This window comes from Pectinophora gossypiella, chromosome 12 (assembly GCF_024362695.1).
Source record: "Pectinophora gossypiella chromosome 12, ilPecGoss1.1, whole genome shotgun sequence".
Lineage (NCBI taxonomy): Eukaryota > Metazoa > Arthropoda > Insecta > Lepidoptera > Gelechiidae > Pectinophora > Pectinophora gossypiella.
Window position 1 is genome coordinate 4,976,671 of NC_065415.1, and position 18,916 is coordinate 4,995,586.

General features: G+C 37.9%; 2 protein-coding genes across 2 annotated transcripts in view; both read right to left on the reverse strand.

Annotated features, from left to right (window-relative positions):
• The window catches only part of LOC126371529 (calsenilin), a 318,344-nt gene extending 306,463 nt beyond the window's left edge, over positions 1 to 11,881 (reverse strand). The window contains exon 1 of the mRNA XM_050016855.1: positions 11,586 to 11,881. The gene's annotated coding sequence lies outside the window, so the exon portion shown is untranslated. The remainder of the gene's footprint in view (positions 1 to 11,585) is intronic.
• Positions 1 to 18,916, reverse strand: part of LOC126371593 (gustatory and odorant receptor 22-like) — a 65,192-nt gene that overhangs the window by 22,622 nt on the left and 23,654 nt on the right. The window lies entirely within an intron of this gene.

Genomic DNA, 18,916 nt, shown 5'->3' on the forward strand with positions numbered 1-18,916 from the left:
GCAACAGTTCTATTTTTGTTACAAGTAAACCACTAATGTGATTGAGTATAACGCGTGTATCGAGTCACGCATCTAGTGTCCGGGTATGCGGACGAAGCCTCGCCTTACGTTTTCCGTACATTGTACACACATACATAAACAGCCTATATACGTTCCACTGCTGGGCACAGGCCTCCCCTCAATCAACCGGAGGAGGTATAGAGCATACTCCATCAGGCTGCTCCAATGCGGGTTGGTGGAGGTGTTTTTACGGCTAATAGCCGGGTCCAACGGCTTAACGTGCCCTCCGAAGCACGGAATCTTCTTACTTTTTCGGACAATCAGGTGATTCAAGCCTGAAAAGTCCTTACCAAACAAAGGACAGTCTCACAAAGTGATTTCGACAATGTCCCCATCAGGAATCGAACCCGGACCTCCAGATCGTGAGCCTAACGCTCTAACCACTAGACCACGGAGGTTGCTGTACATTGTAAGGGACGAAAACAAATCGTATTATTATGATACTTATCATCATGAGCGACCAATACATATTTAAATGTTGTGCTCAAGTGCCCGCTATGTTCGATTTTTTCCAATAAGACTGGCTATATAAGCTACATGTGAGCACGTGAACGTCGGAGTTGAAGCAGTCGCCGTAGCCGAAATGGCTGCATCACATTATCATCATCATCATCATTATGGGCAAGTAACTTTAGGTACAAGGGTCCGCGCCACGAAAAAAGGTCGGCTGCCACGGCGCTAGTGTCGCAGTATCTAAATTGAATTATTATAACTTGTCAATTAGTTCCATTAAAATCCGCGTTACTTCTTTCGCGGCGTGTACTATATTTTATAAAAAAGGACAGACAGCTAACGCCCGCGATAGGCTATTTGACTATTTAATCAAATGAGGTACTATTATGAAACGTCAAATTGAAAATTTTCTATGGAATTTGTAAGGAGATGCTTCCGTGACGTCATCAATAAAATAGTCAACAATCGCACTCATGTTGCTTGCCTAATTCATAATTTAAATCATAAACGGGCTGCTCTTTCTAGATTCTTCTTCGTCTAATCCTTCATCCCCATGGGATGTTGGGGTGTATTTCTTTATCTTTGACCCAGTCAATTATCAATACCCTACCAACACGTGTATTATGTATAGAGCTATAAGGGTCAAATTTTATTAGGATTATATCTCACTGACGCGACTGTGGTGACGTCACCAATAAAATGTATGCAGTTGACAACCGTGGAGTTATGAAGTGGCTAACGATTTCTTCTTTTTCTATTCCGCGTGTCAATTCTATATGTTGGTTGCGCAACCAACATGGTACCAGGTTAAGTAGCGTATATACAAATGCATAAATTTTGTTTGTGGCGCGATCATGGTTTCGCCACCATGGTGTCATAGCCCTTAAATAACCACATTTTGTATTGAAATTGTATTGAGGAGCTCGGTGGCGCAGTGGTAAACGCGCTCGGTCTGCGATTGTTGAAGTTAAGCAACTTTCGCAATGGCCGGTCATAGGATGGGTGACCACAAAAAAAAAGTTTTCATCTCGAGCTCCTCTGTGCTTCGGAAGGCACGTTAAGCCGTTGGTCCCGGCTGCATTAGCAGTCGTTAATAACCATCAATCCGCACTGGGCCCGCGTGATGGTTTTAGGCCCGATCTCCCTATCCATCCATAGATAGGGCAGGCCCGTGCCCCAGCAGTGGGGATGTTAATGGGCTGATGATGATGTATTGAAATGCTAAGACACTTATAAATTGAAACCAAAAAGTGTCTGCTTAAAAAAAAATACATTGTGGCTCTGTCTACCTATACAGGTTACATACGAAAGTATTGTATTTATAAATATTTACCATGGTAAAAATATTGGACATTCGCTGCATGCAGCTGTTGACAACGACAGTAAGCTTTATAACCGGAAACTCCCATAAAATGAATGATTCATACGAGCACAACGACATAAAATTTCGCACCACGCTTTGTAACGTGTTATAAATATTTGTATTAATCCATAGACAAACACCTTTTTATAGGATTTAATAATAAATATTTTGAATCCAACGCGTAAATTCGATTGTACTACGCAACGTAGACGCTACGACAATATTTATATCCAACCGTAGCATCTACTACGTCGTAGCAAGGATTACCAAGTTGGGTCGTACGTAGGTAGTGTCAAACATTATCAACACATTACGTTAGCGTTTTATAAAGATTCAAATGTTTATTTACCTTGCCAATAAAAAATATAAACAAGCAATGGAAAGTATTTAATTACTTTGCAGCCATGCATAATTAAAAACCTATTACAAAATAATTTGATTGAACTCTACTTGGCTGTTAAATGCTTTAACGCCATGTTCGCCGCTTGTTTATGTTTTATCTGACGTAATTATATTATAGCATGAAGCGTATTTATCACACATTTTGTAATTTTTTTTTAAAGATTTCCGTTGCAGCGTATCCTGTTTACGTATCCTTGGCATATGTTATGACCTCCCATTACACGCAAACCTAATATGCACTTACGTTATACTTCTTTTTGACATCATCACTTCCAAACAATGGAACGAAATGGAATATGCTATGGATGGAATGGCTCGTGAGGAAACCCACGTTCCCGAGAAATGTTTTTTGGAGGTATGTGTCGTAACCTGTATTGGACTGGTTTTCCCTTCGCGGGTCGAAAAGTCCGACAGGCAGTCCCTTCTGTAAAAAACTGGACCTGTCAAGTCTTTAGGTTAGGTAAGCGGACCCCGTGAAAAACAGGATGATGTCTTTCGAACAATGGAAACGGTCGCAAGATCCCGAATAAAACTGAACAGATATGCCGAAAGGTGACTAAGTTTGAAGCGAAGTTCTCTCAAATTCCCGGGCACTGAAGCCTCTAGACCTGTCAAATGTACTCGACACGTTTTTTATTCCTTGTGGGCAGTAAATTCTATTTAACAGAGTACGTAATTTTATTTCACCAATAAATCTCTTTGTAGCCAATAAACGCTGGAAGGCCACATTGCAAGGTCAAGTTAACATCTTGCTCAAAATGACAGAGGATCTCATTATTTTGTACACCTGGGATCTGATGTCTTGTACATTCATATTTTGCGTTCACGACTCTGTTTCCAATTTGGCTGGTAAGATGTAGGATAAGGTGCAAAAGTCCAATCAGTCTTGCAAAGTAATAAATTAACTTTTTGCACTTAAGACCTCCTGGTTACATGTCGTTTCTGTAATAGACCAAAAACACCTACAAAATAAATTTTATAATGATGGTTCATATTTCGCCACTATTTACAAATAATTCGCTCGGTTCAGTGACTGCACTTTTGCTCTTTGACTGTACATCCATCACAAGATGAACTGAGTGCCCACGCTTCACCGAGCATTCTACCGCCTCTGTGGTCCAGTCGAGCGTTAGGTCCACGATCTGGAGGTACCGGATTCGAACCCCGGGGTCACAGAAATCAATTTGTGATTCCTAGTTTGATTAGGACATTACAGGCTGAGCACCTGATTGTCCGAAATTAGGATGATCCATGCTCCGGAAGGTACGTTAAGTCGTTGGCCTCGGTTACTACTTACTGATACACTTTGGTACCATGTCACATTACCTTTTTTGACAAATTGAACTGTAAGTCTCACTAAATGTCAAATATGTTAGTGCGACAGAGTCCTAAAGTGGGTACATCATATTGCTCATGACTGTACATGAGCCGTGTAAGAGATTTACCGCTGTCCAATATAGATGAGGTAGTGATAGGCTCACCACGTGAGTACTCAGTTCATCGATGATCGATGCGATGGATGTGCCTCTGACTAGCTCTATAAGGGACTTTCCAGGCTGTCTTCCTCAAAAACACTATAGCAGGTGCCGTACACATTTTCCTTCGCTTCACCTTCTTAAATAACAGACATATGCATCTTTTATCTTTGTTTTTTGGTATAAATTATGGTTCTTTTTGTTAAACCCAGGCACAATCACATCTTCCACCCATTATTCATCATCAACGTCCCCACTGCTGGGGCACGGGCCTTCCCTATGGATGGATAGGGAGATCGGGCCTAAAACCATCACGCGGGCCCAGTGCGGATTGATGGTTATTAACGACTGCTAATGCAGCCGGGACCAACGGCTTAACGTGCCTTCCGAAGCACTGAGGAACTCGAGATGAAAAACTTGTTTTTTTTTGTGGTCACCCATCCTATGACCGGCCTTTGCGAAAGTTGCTTAACTTCAACAATCGCAGACTGAGCGCGTTTACCGCTGCGCCACCGAGCTCCTCAATTTACCCATTATTTTTCTGGCCAAAATAAAGAGAAGCAATATAGGTACCAAGATAATTCTATACATAATGAGGTCCAAATATCAAGCAACTATTATAGTTATATATGTTTGTGCCATTATATTGTATTATGGAATAATTATCTAATCGAGTATTGAGAAAATAGGTAATTGTCACGTTAAAGCTATACAACGCCATCTGTAATGTTTTTAGTGAACGTAGTCTGGAAAGTTCCAGTCATTGGGAATACATTCGTGAGGCTGATATTTGTGTTGGCATTGATACTGGTAGTCTTAAAGATATACACTTCTCATCAAAAAAATCGAAACACTTCCGTTTTCATTGTTTCTGTCCGAATTTAACACAAAAAAGAATTCATACGATGAAAAAAAATACATAAATGTATAGCTGGCAGTTTGGCCATTACAGTAATAAGCGAAAATTCTAAATTCAAAATTAGAATTTCATTTGTTTATCTTATAAACGAAATGAATCACTGTTTTGAGACAAATGTGTGTTTAGGGTTGGAGTACATTTAGCGTTTAAAAACTAAAAATTGGCGCCTATCCTTAAACTTTTTGTTTTTTATTTCAATACTGTGACTTTGAATGATTCCGTGCTTCGGAAGGCACGTTAAGCCGTTGGTCCCGGCTATTAGCCGTAAAAACACCTCCACCAACCCGCAGTGGAGCAGCGTGGTGGAGTATGCTCCATACCCCCTCCGGTTGATTGAGGGGAGGCCTGTGCCCAGCAGTGGGACGTATATAGGCAGTTTATGTTATGTTATGTTACTGTGACTTTGGGACGTCTGAAAAAAGGTTTTTTTTCTAAAACGTATGGATACTTCGCCCACAGAAGCCGCCCAAGTTGTGGCATTGCTGGATTCTGGCCTTAGTCAGCGTGTTGTGGCTGCAAGACTGCATCTAAGCCTGTCATCTGTTCATAGAGTCTATAAACGTTATCGGGAGACTGGTTTGTTCACGCGCCGTTCAGGATCTGGCAGGAATCGGGTCACTTCTGAGCGAGATGATCGATTTATTGTAACAACTTCTTTAAGAAATCGACGCCTTAACGCTTTTCAACTGCAGCAGCGGCTTCGTGTTGTACGAAGGGTGGCTGTAAGTGACTCTACAATTAGAAGAAGGTTGAAGGATCGTGGACTGGTACCGCATAAGCCAGCAAATGGGCCGAAATTAACTGCAGACCATCGAAGAGCGCGCCTTAACTTTGCACGTGAGCACCTAAATTGGTCATACCTACAGTGGAGCAAACTTCTCTTTTCTGATGAGTGTAAAATTATGCTGTATGGTAACGACGGAAGGAACAAGGTCTACAGAAGAGACGGAGAACGCTATGCACAATGCTGCATTGAAGAAAAGGTCAGCTATGGTGGCGGTTCGTGGACGGTTTGGGGAGGAATCAGCGCCGACGGTAAGACAGAGCTTGCTTTCGTGTCTGGGCCACGTCTGCCTGCACTAAACTGTCATCGGTACGTCGAAGAGTGTCTCGAGCCTCATGTGATGCCCTATGCACATTTTATTGGCAACGGCTTCATATTCATGCACGACAATGCTAGGGCTCACACCGCGGGCGTCGTACGAGATTATCTTAACGAAGTCGATATCTCTATTATGGAATGGCCAGCAAGAAGCCCGGACATGAATCCCATTGAACATCTGTGGGATGAATTAAAGAGACGAATTCGAGCAAGAGATCCTGCCCCAGAAACACTTAGCCAGCTGCAAGATGCAATCCAAGAGGAATGGGACAATATACCACAGCATGTGATCGTGACTCTCATCCGATCGATGAAGAACCGTATGGAAGCAGTAATTAGTGCTCGGGGAGGGAATACAAGTTATTAAATAAACGTTTTTTAGCTTTTTTTTTCATTTACGTGTGTTGTTTTATCCATTTCCTTTATACTCCATATGGAATAAAAATGACTCATTTAACAAAATACGAAACCTATGAAAAATTCATTTAAATTTAGAACATTAACATTAAGATTTGATAAGCTCATATTACTCACTATTAAACGACATTTAACATTTATTCCTAAATGTACACATTTTTCTGATAATCCTGACAAAACGTAAACTTGCAAGGTGTTTCGATTTTTTTGATGAGAAGTGTATTATACAAAAGATACGATTATTATTATTGCGTATGGCAGACAAATATCCTGCTTGGATCAAATATCCAGCTTAAGCTCCCCTAACCAAACGATACGATAAAACTTATTTATAAAAGAAAATGGAAAAAAAATGAAAATGAAAAATGAAAAATGTTTTTATTACCAGAAAACAATACAAATTGGCACATAAAATAGGATGAGTACTTATATTAAAAATATATCCAAATGAACAGAGGTTCCCAAACTAGGCGGAGCCTGTATCTTGGGAAACCGTAAAAAAATGGGTACATGTGATATTGGCGCATAGTTTGCCAAAGGAAACTTAAAATTAAACTTACATCTAAGTATTACAGCGGAGGGTGTGTGTTAAGTAGCAATATGAATGTGTGAGTATACGAGTTTAGTGTATGCCAGTGTAATAGTAGAAGTAATCATAACAATAATAAGTCAGTATCAAAATAAGTGCATATGTATTTATGTATGTGAGAGTGTAGTGGAAGTATTATCGTTTAAATTGTTTATATAACACACCCAGGGGATGACCGGGTATGTCGTACAAATCCACGAAAAGACTTCGTCGTACTAAAAAAATATTGTAGAACATAAAATTATAAAAATAAATAATATAAATGTGTATAGGAAAATTGTGTCCACTTCTTATATTCAAATCAAATCATTTATTCGCATAGGATTCATGGTTTCGTAAACAATTGGTAGGTTTTATGTTCTAAGTTTTACATGATCTGCTAGATATAAGCATGCAAAAATTAAAGAGGTAAGTAGGTAATTACTTAATTAACTAATATAAATCTACTTACTAACTTAACTAACTCAAATTCAAATTCAAATTCAAAAATATCTTTATTCAGTAGGTAACATAGTTACACTTTGAATCGTCATTTTTACATAACGAACGTCTCATCCGCCTAAAACTACTGCAGCTTCTCACAACCTGTATAGCCGGGGAAAAGAAGCTGCAAGAAAAACCTCGGCACAGGGCCCTAGACGTTCTTTAAAAAATAAATACTCGTAAATAAACATAAAATATTGATATACAATTGAGTAATTTAGCTGCCTAATATCAGTTCTCAGACAGTTAATCCCATGCATTCATATCTTCTAAATAATCACTAACTTTATAATAACCTTTTTTGTAAAGTTTTTGTTTAACTACTGTCTTAAAGCAGTTGAAAGGCAAATTCTGAATGTCAATGGGAATCTTATTGTAAAAACGTATACATTGCCCCTTAAAAGATTTAGTAATCTTATGTAATCGACTGACTTGTAAAGCAAGTTTATTTTTATTCCGGGTATTAACAATGTGCCGATCGCTATTTTTTGCAAATAATCCTATATGTTTTTTTACGTATATTAAGTTTTCAAAGATATATTGTGATGCCAAAGTTAAAATATTAATTTCTTTAAATTTATTTCTAAGTGACATCTTGGGTCCCAATTTGTAAATCGCCTAATATGAAACCTAATATGAATCTAATAAAAAAACAAACCTACAATAATTTTCAAAAATAAATCATCATCATCAATTTAAGAGATACGCTCTTGTCGGTGCAGCATTTTCCATGCTACTTTTTAGGGAAAAATAGGGCAGTGGTTTCCCTCTTGCCTTCCGCCCCGCAGTGCAAAAAAAAAATAAATAGTCTCAAAACTTTCTAAACACATTATTAATATTAAACTTTTTAGCATTTTAAAAATAATCTTTTATAAGTACATAAATAACATTTATCACATAGCCAATTATACAGTTGAGATTTAAAATAATTTGTTTGCAATTCTTTAATTATTATTATTATTAAACCTTATTATTTACAAATGCTTTTCCAACATCTTAACAACGGCCGTACCCAAAAAGAAAAGTACTTACCTATCTTATTTTTAAAAGAAAAAACTTTCTTCCGTTCCATTCATCAACCATCATAAATTCATACCATAAACAACCAAATCCCCATTTTTTATCTTTCCATAGTATTCTCTCTTACTTTCTATCAATCTTACGTTCCGTTCTACTCACTTTCCTACACATGTACCCTACACAGTACGTACTCATGCTTCAAATTAGCACGGTTCATTTAGTCTGGTGACCTTGACTAATGAGATTTCATAGGTGACTGGCTTGTGTGTTGTTTACATACAGTTTTAGGATAACCTTCCATGCGCGAGGAAAGGATACGTTGGTGTTGTTTCAAATTGTACTGGTTAATAGCAAGAACATTCATTCTTCCAGCTAAGTGAGTTCCTTGCATTTAAAAAACGAACGTGGTAATGTCGTGGCCAGATCATAGAATTGACCATTTCATGAAATGATCGACCATTTCATGAAATGGTCGTATTTCATGAAATGGCCAACTTCAACTGACCATATCGTTGAAACGTCAGCGTTTAATGATATTTCCATCCACGTTTGGCCATATCATTAATGTAGGGTGTCCATGATAAGTGGTGTAATAAAAACGCGAAATAAGATAGGAAATAATGTATTACTCTAGTACAAAGTACAAAAATGTTTAAAAGTCAATTAAAAATTAAAAAGTCGTTTTCGATTAACGGAGTGTTGATGTAGTTGACATATACGCCGTAACTGCATCTCGCTTTGAAGTCGTCGTCATATTTTTTGACATTATTTCATGCCATTGGTCATCATTCAGTATACTTTTCGTGTGTAAGATAAACATACTGGCGGCGTAGGGGTGGCCCAAGGGCCACCCCCGCCGCACCCTAACCTACTGTTATGCCTTGTAAAAATTATAAAAAAAGGATTATGATAATTTAAATTATGACAAAAACATTTATGCGTTTTAATAGAATCCTGTTTCAAGTAGTTAATGCCATCTGCGGCATATCTACAATAAGTCACGTCAAAAAAAGAAACTTTACGGACAGTAGGATCTCTTCATTCGCAGTTTTAATTATATCATATTTTGAAATCCAATAATAGTCCATTGATTTACGTAGCGTGGTCACTCGACCTTCATTATTTGCCATATAACCTAAAAATAAAAATAAAGTTGCTGTCTACTGTTAATACGAGTTTTTCTTTTCACTTTAGTGTCAAAACATTGCTTCAATGCACTTTTATCTTGTATTTGCTCATTATTATTCGTATTATTCGCGTTCACACAAGAATAATTATTGTCCGCCGCCATTATGCAAAACATAAACAAAGCGACACCAGCGCCACTACCGGTGGATAATGTTACTATTTTACGATATGATCGCTAACGTTTGGCCATATCATGAAGTAATCATGCATTTAGTTGGTCATATCGTTAAACGTTTTGTGTTCATTGATCTGGCCAAACCACATCATGATGTGGCCAACGAATGTTGTTCTATTTCATGAAATACGACCATTTCATGAAATGGTCGATCATTTCATGAAATGATCAATTCTATGATATGGCCACGATAGTAACATTAACATGGCATGAAAAAGGTAGATAGAGAGTTGTAGGCAGACATCTTCGCCAGCTAGGTTTAAGTCCCATGTAATAGGAGAGCTAGTCTATTGCCATTAACCAGGCACAAATCCTGGAAACCGCGTGATATCAATTGTCTATGATCCAAAACTGAATTAAAACTTTTAAAACCGACTTCAGTGGTTTAACGTTCGAGTCGACATTCGAATATTTTAATAGGTACTTTGTTTTACGCATCCGTTGTCAGGGGCAAGGAAAAAGTTTCAGGGTATAATTATTATTTTGTGATCGATTTAATCAAATTAAATTAAATATTTTATTGCACAAAACTTAACGTTAACTGACGGACATACTTAACTAACATGTTGATATCAATTGATTTAGTATAAGGCTAATTTTTAATAAGGCATAACTTTTACAATGGGCTGATTCTTTGTCAACATAAGGCTCGTCATATCCATCTTGGATTTCGTATCAACAGTAGCTGCAAGTTGTCTTTACTCAGCCCACCTCATTAGGGTTTATGAGCGTGAATTTATTTACGTGCTAAAGTATGTACGTAAATAAACTCATGCTCATAAACCTATTGTTGTATGTGGAATTACGGTAGTTTACCGAATCCACTTGGTTCCGTCGAACATTATAAAAAGATTTTTTTTCTTTTTATAGTTATGTGTAGATAAAAATAGTATTTTATATTGGACAATGCATAAACATAGCCTCACGTATATATCCCCGAAAGGATAGGCAGAGGTGTACATAGTTCAGACATCCAATAGGTACTCGCAAGCTATGATTTTATATAGGACAGTAATCAAAAATTTGCTGCAAGGCGTCTTCAGTTTTTAAAGAACCTACCACTATTGTAGAAACAGTACGAATACTGCAGGGTCAGTTCAAGAGTATTGTAAACTGACGAGCACGAGTAAAATCTTTGATGACAGTGGAAGAAGCGATAGTGGTGTATCAGGATCCTAGTAAGAGGAATCCCATAGTCTCTGCCTACCCCAATGTGAAATAGGCGTGATCTCATAAATATATGTACTGTAGGATGTTGCTGAGGTTGGCAATCCACCTCACAACCCGTATGACATGCAAAGAATAACAGAATACTGTTAATGCGCCCAATCTGCATTCAGAATGCAAAAACGGCAAACTGTTATTCCGTCGCTTTTTGTTGTTTTTCTTTAATTAAGTAAGTAAGTATGTTAATACAAAAAGAGGGGTCTCTTGTATATTTATGAATGATAAAGTTTTAGATTAAAACATAAGTTAGCGATATTTGCATAGAGATCGACTTTCACGGTCATCTTTTCTCGTCATTGGTAAAATCTTGGTAAACAAACCCGGCATAATCAGTTTCGAAAGTCAATCAAAGTCCTTTATAATATCAATTAAAATTATCCGTGTTGTAATGGGGCCCATGGAATTATACTATTATATCCTAGTGTACCAATTGTGACACACAGTTCCTTGGAATGAGATTGTATGAACAGCAACGTACAAACAGTAAAATATCTGAATAAGAATTCGGCTTTGTAAGAGAGTGCCTTACGTTAAGAAAATAATTGATTTTCTGAGAGAATTCTGTGCTCTGTGTGGAATATGTACACGGCTCTTAGCTAGAAAGAAAACTCCCGGCTCATAATAATAACATAGGTACTTATTATAAGCGTCTTCTTTGTATTTGTAGAAAGATAAAGCAATAACAACTTTGTTTTGCAAGGTTAAGACTCACCAACAGTCAAAATGTTGACACCAACACGGAACGAAGCTATTTCAGCGGACAGCTTCGCAAAAACACGCTTCTTATCTCACTCTGATAATCTCAAATCCTTCATCGCAATTATTTTTACGCACACTTCAACCGTGGCATAGAGTTATGAGATACACCGTCAACAATATGAATAGGATGAACATTGTGTGTACATCACTATGTCACTGCACTTTGAAAGTTAGTAGTTTGGAACGTTTTACACGGGGTGGTTTTCGTGGCGCGGAGTAGGGCGCTAGCGGCACGGGCGGCCGAGGCGACCTGCGTACCGACACTGGCAGGGATGCTGCCGTTGCTACGATACGCACCCACTACCACCCCCTGTAGATGGGCCGATGGGCCGCCGCCCTAGACGAGCGACGCAACCTAGTTTTACGTATAGACGGCCACTGTCTGCGTAATGGCTCTTCAGCAATTTCCTGATAAAATGCCGTAGATATTGTGCCGGCCGCCGGTTTTAGGCGATTTCGATGGATTGATGTGATAAGACACGAATTTTTAAATTACGAAGCAGCTGATTGATGGTGCAGATGTTCTGCGTTCAATAATTTTGGGAAAGAAATGAACATTATCTAATTGATAGCGATGGAACGTGTTAGATATAAATTGGTTTTCATGATAAAAATACGTTCTCTGACTCACTCAACATTGTATGAAGTCACGCAAGTTACACGCCTGCCCAATATGTCATCAATTTGCCCTTATTACGACATAGAATCGATTCTAAAATTAAATGGTGCACGTAAATAATTCGTCCATCATTTTTATAAAAAAAAAAGATGGTCACTGAGAACGAGACAGAAGGATTTATATACTGAAGCTAATTTTGTTTGAAAAAACGATTTATTTTTATGTCTTTATTATTATATTCTTTCTTGTCACATTTCAGGCTATTGTCTGCGTTGAAAGGGCTTCATTGAGTTGAGATAAGCCTCCTTCATCCATCTCTGTCCCACTGTCCGGAGTCACTATAAGCTTGGGAATTCTTTTATGTAGACCTAAGTTTGGAACTAACGGTTGTTTCCCACTTTAGTGAAAGAAGTTCAGACAGGAAATCTGCGTAAAAAGTTTCAGGGATCAATCGAGGTTTGGGATTTCTTTTGAGTTAATCTTGGACGAGAGAGGGTTTTCTAGTAATAGAGTTAATGTTACCCCTATAAGACGTCTGTTGTGTTGAACGTATAATTATAAAGCGAGCTTCTGTGCAGGTCTCATTTATATGAGACCTGCACAGAAGCGTAAAGAATGGCGTGAAAGAGACGCCATCCTTTATGGTCCTGTGCCTAGCAGTGTAGATAGTAACATGACCCTTAAGTGTATATTCCCAATTGATGTAGTCAGAGGTACAGCGCCCGCATAATGAAAATTAGGGTCCTATATTACTAGGATATATGACATGGTGGCGCAACCGCGCAACCGCGGTCGCGCCACCATTGACTGACAAAGTGAGATAGACTACTTAGTATTCATGTTTCACTGTGTTAAAGACTAGAAGGCTGGTGCTCAATAAAATTACTTGTTTTCTAAAAATCTTAGGGCCATCTTCCTTATACCCTAGGCTACCTTAGACCAATATTGCCTGCCATTGCATACCGAGCTCAATGATTACGAAGGTACCTTTGATTTATTACAATAATACAGGTAATATTCATATAATTACCAAGATTTTTTTTATTAACAGGTTTGAATGCGTTTGACTACGGTCCAGCGTGGTTTAAAGCAGCGATGTGGTCTAACGTGGAGCATGTAAACTCAAATAGTGCCTATTCATTCTTGCATTGAAAATGCCAAAATTATAGGTATCTATATGCAGGAAGATAATTCCATTCTTTAACATAAAGATAAGTATTAAGAAAGGCATAAAATATAGTCGTGTTTATCAAGGCAGATATAAATGTGCGGAGTGTATGTTTGACGGCCGAAAGAGTGGCTATGTTGACCGGACATCGGCTAATGTTATCGAAAGTAGGACACGACACGGTGCTACCGATGACCTCGAAGATTCTAATACAATCATAATTATATTGTCAGTTATTGTTATAATATCGGAAATATTATAAACTATTTCTCCCCAGATACAAAATTCGGATGCCATGTTTTGAATATCGAACTATTAAAATAAAAAAATACCGCGGCCCGACATTTAGTGACTGCTGATACAGAGTTTGCTACTCCACCTTTGTCAAAATTTTTGCTCTTGAATAGGTATTTTCATTTATTGAGGCGTACAGTCATGAGCAATATAATGTACCCACTTTAGGACTCTGTCGCACTAACATATTTGACATTTAGTGAGACTTACAGTTCAATTTGTCAAAAAAGTTAATGTGACATGGTACCAAAGTGTATACATTTTAATGCTCGTGACCGTACGTAGGATTGACAAAAAAATCACCAATCGCGTCACTCACCGATCACGCCATCGCTCCTGATTGGCTGAAAAGGATAACGTCAAGTCACTTACAGCCAATTACGGTTGCCGTCGACATGGTTTACTAACACGTTGTAATGTGGCGAAATTAGAATTAGACAAGATGGATAACTGTGTTCCGATAGAATGACGTGTCTAAATGAGAATTTGATTGATTACCGAGTAGAACCGTCGAAAGCGATGGGAGGTACTAGACACGTCATCTTGTAAGCGAACTAATTGAATTTCCTCGTTATAAGAGAAGTGATAATATTATGTTTTGAAATTAATTTTGATCTATCTATAACAATAAATCTGCTTTGAGCTATTTTTTTGAATGATTTAAAACCTATTTTTTTTTGACGTGACTTATTGTAGATTTTCCGCAGATGGCATTAACTACTTGGCCGGACAAAAGGGGAGTGCTGAAGGCTCTCACCCGGTACGACGTTTAAGACAATAGGCCTGTGGGTGCCCAGTTGGGTGCGAACCTCGGCTCAGGGCGTCTTCTGAGAGGAAAAATATTTGATAGAATTGATCGACCCTAGCGGGTCAATAGCAATAAGCGCTGATTGAGGGAAATCGTCGACCACGCCAGTAGGGTCGGTATCGGGGTCGGGGTTGAAGTGTTTGGTGTCGCGAGCTGATTGACTGCCTCTATGGCTAGAGAAAAACCTATCGGAACCACCAATTGGTAGGAAATATTGGGACGTTTTCTTACTTCCAATATTCTTCTTCTTTCGAGTCTTAGGTTTTACTTATACTGGCCTGGGTAAATGTGTTTTAGATTATTTTACTTACTTACAAGCCCTAGACATATTAGCAATTTTATAGAGAAAGTATGAAATTAGAAGTCCGAGCCTTTCAATATTTATTAGGATAATACCCTTTGGGTATATATTTTATTCATATGATTGATAGTCAAGAACATTGAGAGACATTGAAAGGTTCTTTTTAGGTACAAAACAAAACAATATACCAACCTGAAAAGTTTAGGAAAAACATGGAAGTACTCATTAATAGTTGTTTATGTTAACATAATCGATTCACAGCCATTGTTTGTTATGTCATAAGTTGAATATTATGGGCCTTCTGGTGATGAGCGGTCAGATAAGCCATAACAATACAAATTACTCAAAAATCGAATCAATTTATTAATCGATTTAATACGTAGAGTCTATAAATCTATGAGTGCTATTAATGGTACAAAGTAACACTTCTATAATAATTCTTGATAAGTAACTTGATAAGTCTTCGTCTTCTATCGTGTAGGTTGTGAGGTGGAGTACCAACCTCATCAATCTTGGTGTCAGGGTCACTATTGAGCCGCCAAGGGCGACTACTTACTACTTACAACGACTATTTACTTACATCAGTAAGTAGTAACCGGGACCAACGGCTTATCGTGCCTTCCGCTGGACGGATCATCTTACATTCGGAGAATCAGGTGATCATCCTGTAATGTCCTAACAAAACTAGGGACCACAAAGTAATTTTTGTGATGTATCCCCACCGGGAATCGCAACCAAGACCTCCGGATCGTGAGCCCAACGCTCAACCACTTACTGAGTTATTAGTGCCAAACTTATTATGCATGTTTGACGCATATCGCGCGTAATCGACTGTAATATTGGAAACAGAGTATCTGCGAACTAAGACTCTAATGACGATTGTAAACCCGAGAATTTAATTATCAAGTTCATCGATTTAACTCCGCTGAGCATGTTCAAATACTTGGATGGACGAACCGTGGATGAACCGACAAAATTAATAGACAAATTGGTCTATGTTATGCAGTAGTAAAACGTTTAGTAGTTGCAACACGTGTTGGCAGTCGCAATTTGGTTGTTTATATTACAATGTTGGTACTATACTGGTTTGTTTTCGGTGATCAACCCAATGTTTGCGTTCGGACATAACGTTGTTGTTCTGTTACGTGAGTGCAGCACTGCAATTCTTGTTTTAAAGAGACTAACAAATTAAAATTTTTCATTCGAATTTTAAAATATCAAAATTATAAATGTTCATTCGCAAGAATACGCTTATGATATTTTTACAGTCACTGTATTCAGTCTTATTTCGGACGTGTTACTGTCATACAAACAAGAATTTATTATTATAAGGCACTGTACTGACCTCGTGTGATGACACTATAAACACCATCAGCCAGACGGAGATCACGAGATTGATTTCAAGTCGGGTTGTTTTAGGATCAAGCTTTTTTAAATCTTTCAAACTTCAGTGCTTTTCTAAATTGACTGAAGACTTCACCACTTTACTATTTTACCATTTTACCATTTTGTACCATTTTACTTTCTCTATAAGACGTAAATATACCTAGGGCTAATAAGTACATCCGAGGCACATATTTAATGCTTATACCCAGGCCAGTAGCGATACGAGTAAAGCCTAATTAAGGAGAGGTTTCTAGCTCAGGTTAAGCTTTAGGTATTTTAATCTAAAAATCCAGGTTTCAGACAACTTTAAAACTGGAATTATGGTTTAACATTTGGCTTCTCGGTTGGCCGAAATTCCTTCTTCGAAATTATATTCGTTTTTATAATTTAATATTTTTCAATAAATTAATAAATTATTTCTCAATGGATGAATGCAATAAAATTTAGTAAGTATGAAAAAAATCTAATTTGGAACAGTTTATTTTACGAATCGACGCTATCTGGCTATTGACAAATTAAGTTCGCAAGGTCATAAGCTGAGTTTTTTTTAAAGATTTAGAACATAATATATATTATATAGGCTCTTCTCAATAAATTGTTTATTGGAATAAAAAAAACATTGTCCTCTGTGGATCTTAAATTAGAGTGTCTATAATTTAAAAGTGTATTATACACAACACAAACTCCAACTTTCGTATTAAACCAGCATTTTCGTTTTATCCGAAAGCAACTGATACAAAATTCTATTACTCTTAACTCTCTGGCTTTCTAGACTTTTTTACTTGTATATCCCAATTGGAAGCTGGAGATCATTCTATCATGGGCAGCATTATATGCGGAAGAGAATATTTTTTTTTTCTTTTTTTTTTTTTACATCGCTTGACGTAGGGACTGGTCGGAGTACGGTCACGAGTACTAATATGAAAAAAAAAAATGTTTATTTACTTTAAAAGTAGATTTTTACAATACAAGGGCTCGGGGTCTCCTTTTAAGCAAGAAGTTGCTTGTAGTAGGAGGCTCCGCTCTTCCATAACTAATAATTATGTGTACGTGTGTATGTGAGGGTGTGTAGTGTATGTGCGCTTATGCAGTGTATATGTACGTTATATAATTATGTTATTATTATATTCGTTAGCAAGATAGATTCTACTTCTGCGTAGGTTTTGTGATTTATGTATACACTTTGAAACCATGTCACATTAACTTTTTTGAAAAATTACACCGTAAATCTCATTAAATGTCAGATATGATAGTGCGACAGGGTTCTAAAGTTGGCAAATGATATTGCTCATGACTGTACGCACACGACTGCGAAAAATGTAAAGAGGAAGGGGAGGCCTTTACTAGATTAGATTAGACATAAATATAGTAGCTAAATAAAGCGGTATTAAACAGACTCAACATAATATTCATATAAATACTTACTGCAAAAATTCAGTCGGTTCAATTTTATGTAAGTAAGTATGACTAGAGACGTGAAGAAATATTTATTTGGATTTTATGACAGGATTATAAAGTTAAAATGTTATTACTGAAGATTACCTAAATAATGTATTTGCTTCTATGCTGTTCTGGGAGCAAATAAAAAACATAGAAAACGTTCAGCTGCTTGTCTTCCCGGGCATGTCGTAAAAACCGACAGAGGGATTGTGTCCTCTAACATGATGGACTAATGTTATGGGCGATAGGCTGATCCCTTATCACCATAAGGTTCATCATATCCAGCTTACGACATCGTATCAACAGTGGCTGCAAGTTGTCTTTGATTACTTGTGGCTCTGCCTACCCCATTAGGGATTACGGGCGTGAGTTTATGTATGTATGTATGTACCTAAATAATGTACTATTAGAATAACAAATTCGTGATAGTCCTGTTCGGACAACGGGCTTGCATCATAGTATCACGGGTTCAAAACTTGGCTGTGGCTCTTAACCACTAAATTCGACTATATGAGTTTCTATTCATGTTTGGATTATAGTAGATAGGGGATATCTCGTGTCCAGGGTTTATGTCTGGTTTTTATAATTATATAGACTCGCGTTTGTCCACATCTCATTTGATGGAGAGTGACGATGTGGTCTAGGGTGGATCACGCTTACCTAGCAAATGCTTCTTCACTCTAGCCTTGTCTTGCCGCCGACGTCTAGTTGTCCGTACACTCACCGAAGTGTATCTTATAAAAGACCGACAGACAAGCTACACTTCGCCTGTGGTCTAGACTTTGAAGTCCACTCTTCACTAACGAGTTGTCTATGAGCTTTATTACTTCTCGGTCCACCGAGTCGAGAGCGCCGAACTGAGAGCTGGCAGAGCCTTGCCAAAGGTGACAACAATTAATGGCAATAGGCTCGCCCCACAATAGGACTTAAACATAGCTGGCGAGAAGTGGGTGTACACACCTTTACCTTCTTCTTCTGAGAAAAAGGCGTGTTGTTATGTTATTTAGAATAGTACAAAATTGCTTCTCTTAGGTGCCTTAAGAGAGGAATGATCCCGTATCATTGCCGTATCATTTTTTTTTTTGACGTGGCTTATTGTAGATTTGCCGCAGATGGAAATCGTCGACCACGCCGGCGGGGTCGGTATCAGGGCTCTGAAGTGTTTGGTGTCGCGAGCTGATTGGCTGCCTCTATGGCATTGCCGTATCATGAGTTTGGATTTCGAGAAGCGCAAACAAAATTAAGTTTAGCAAAATATTAAGAGAGGT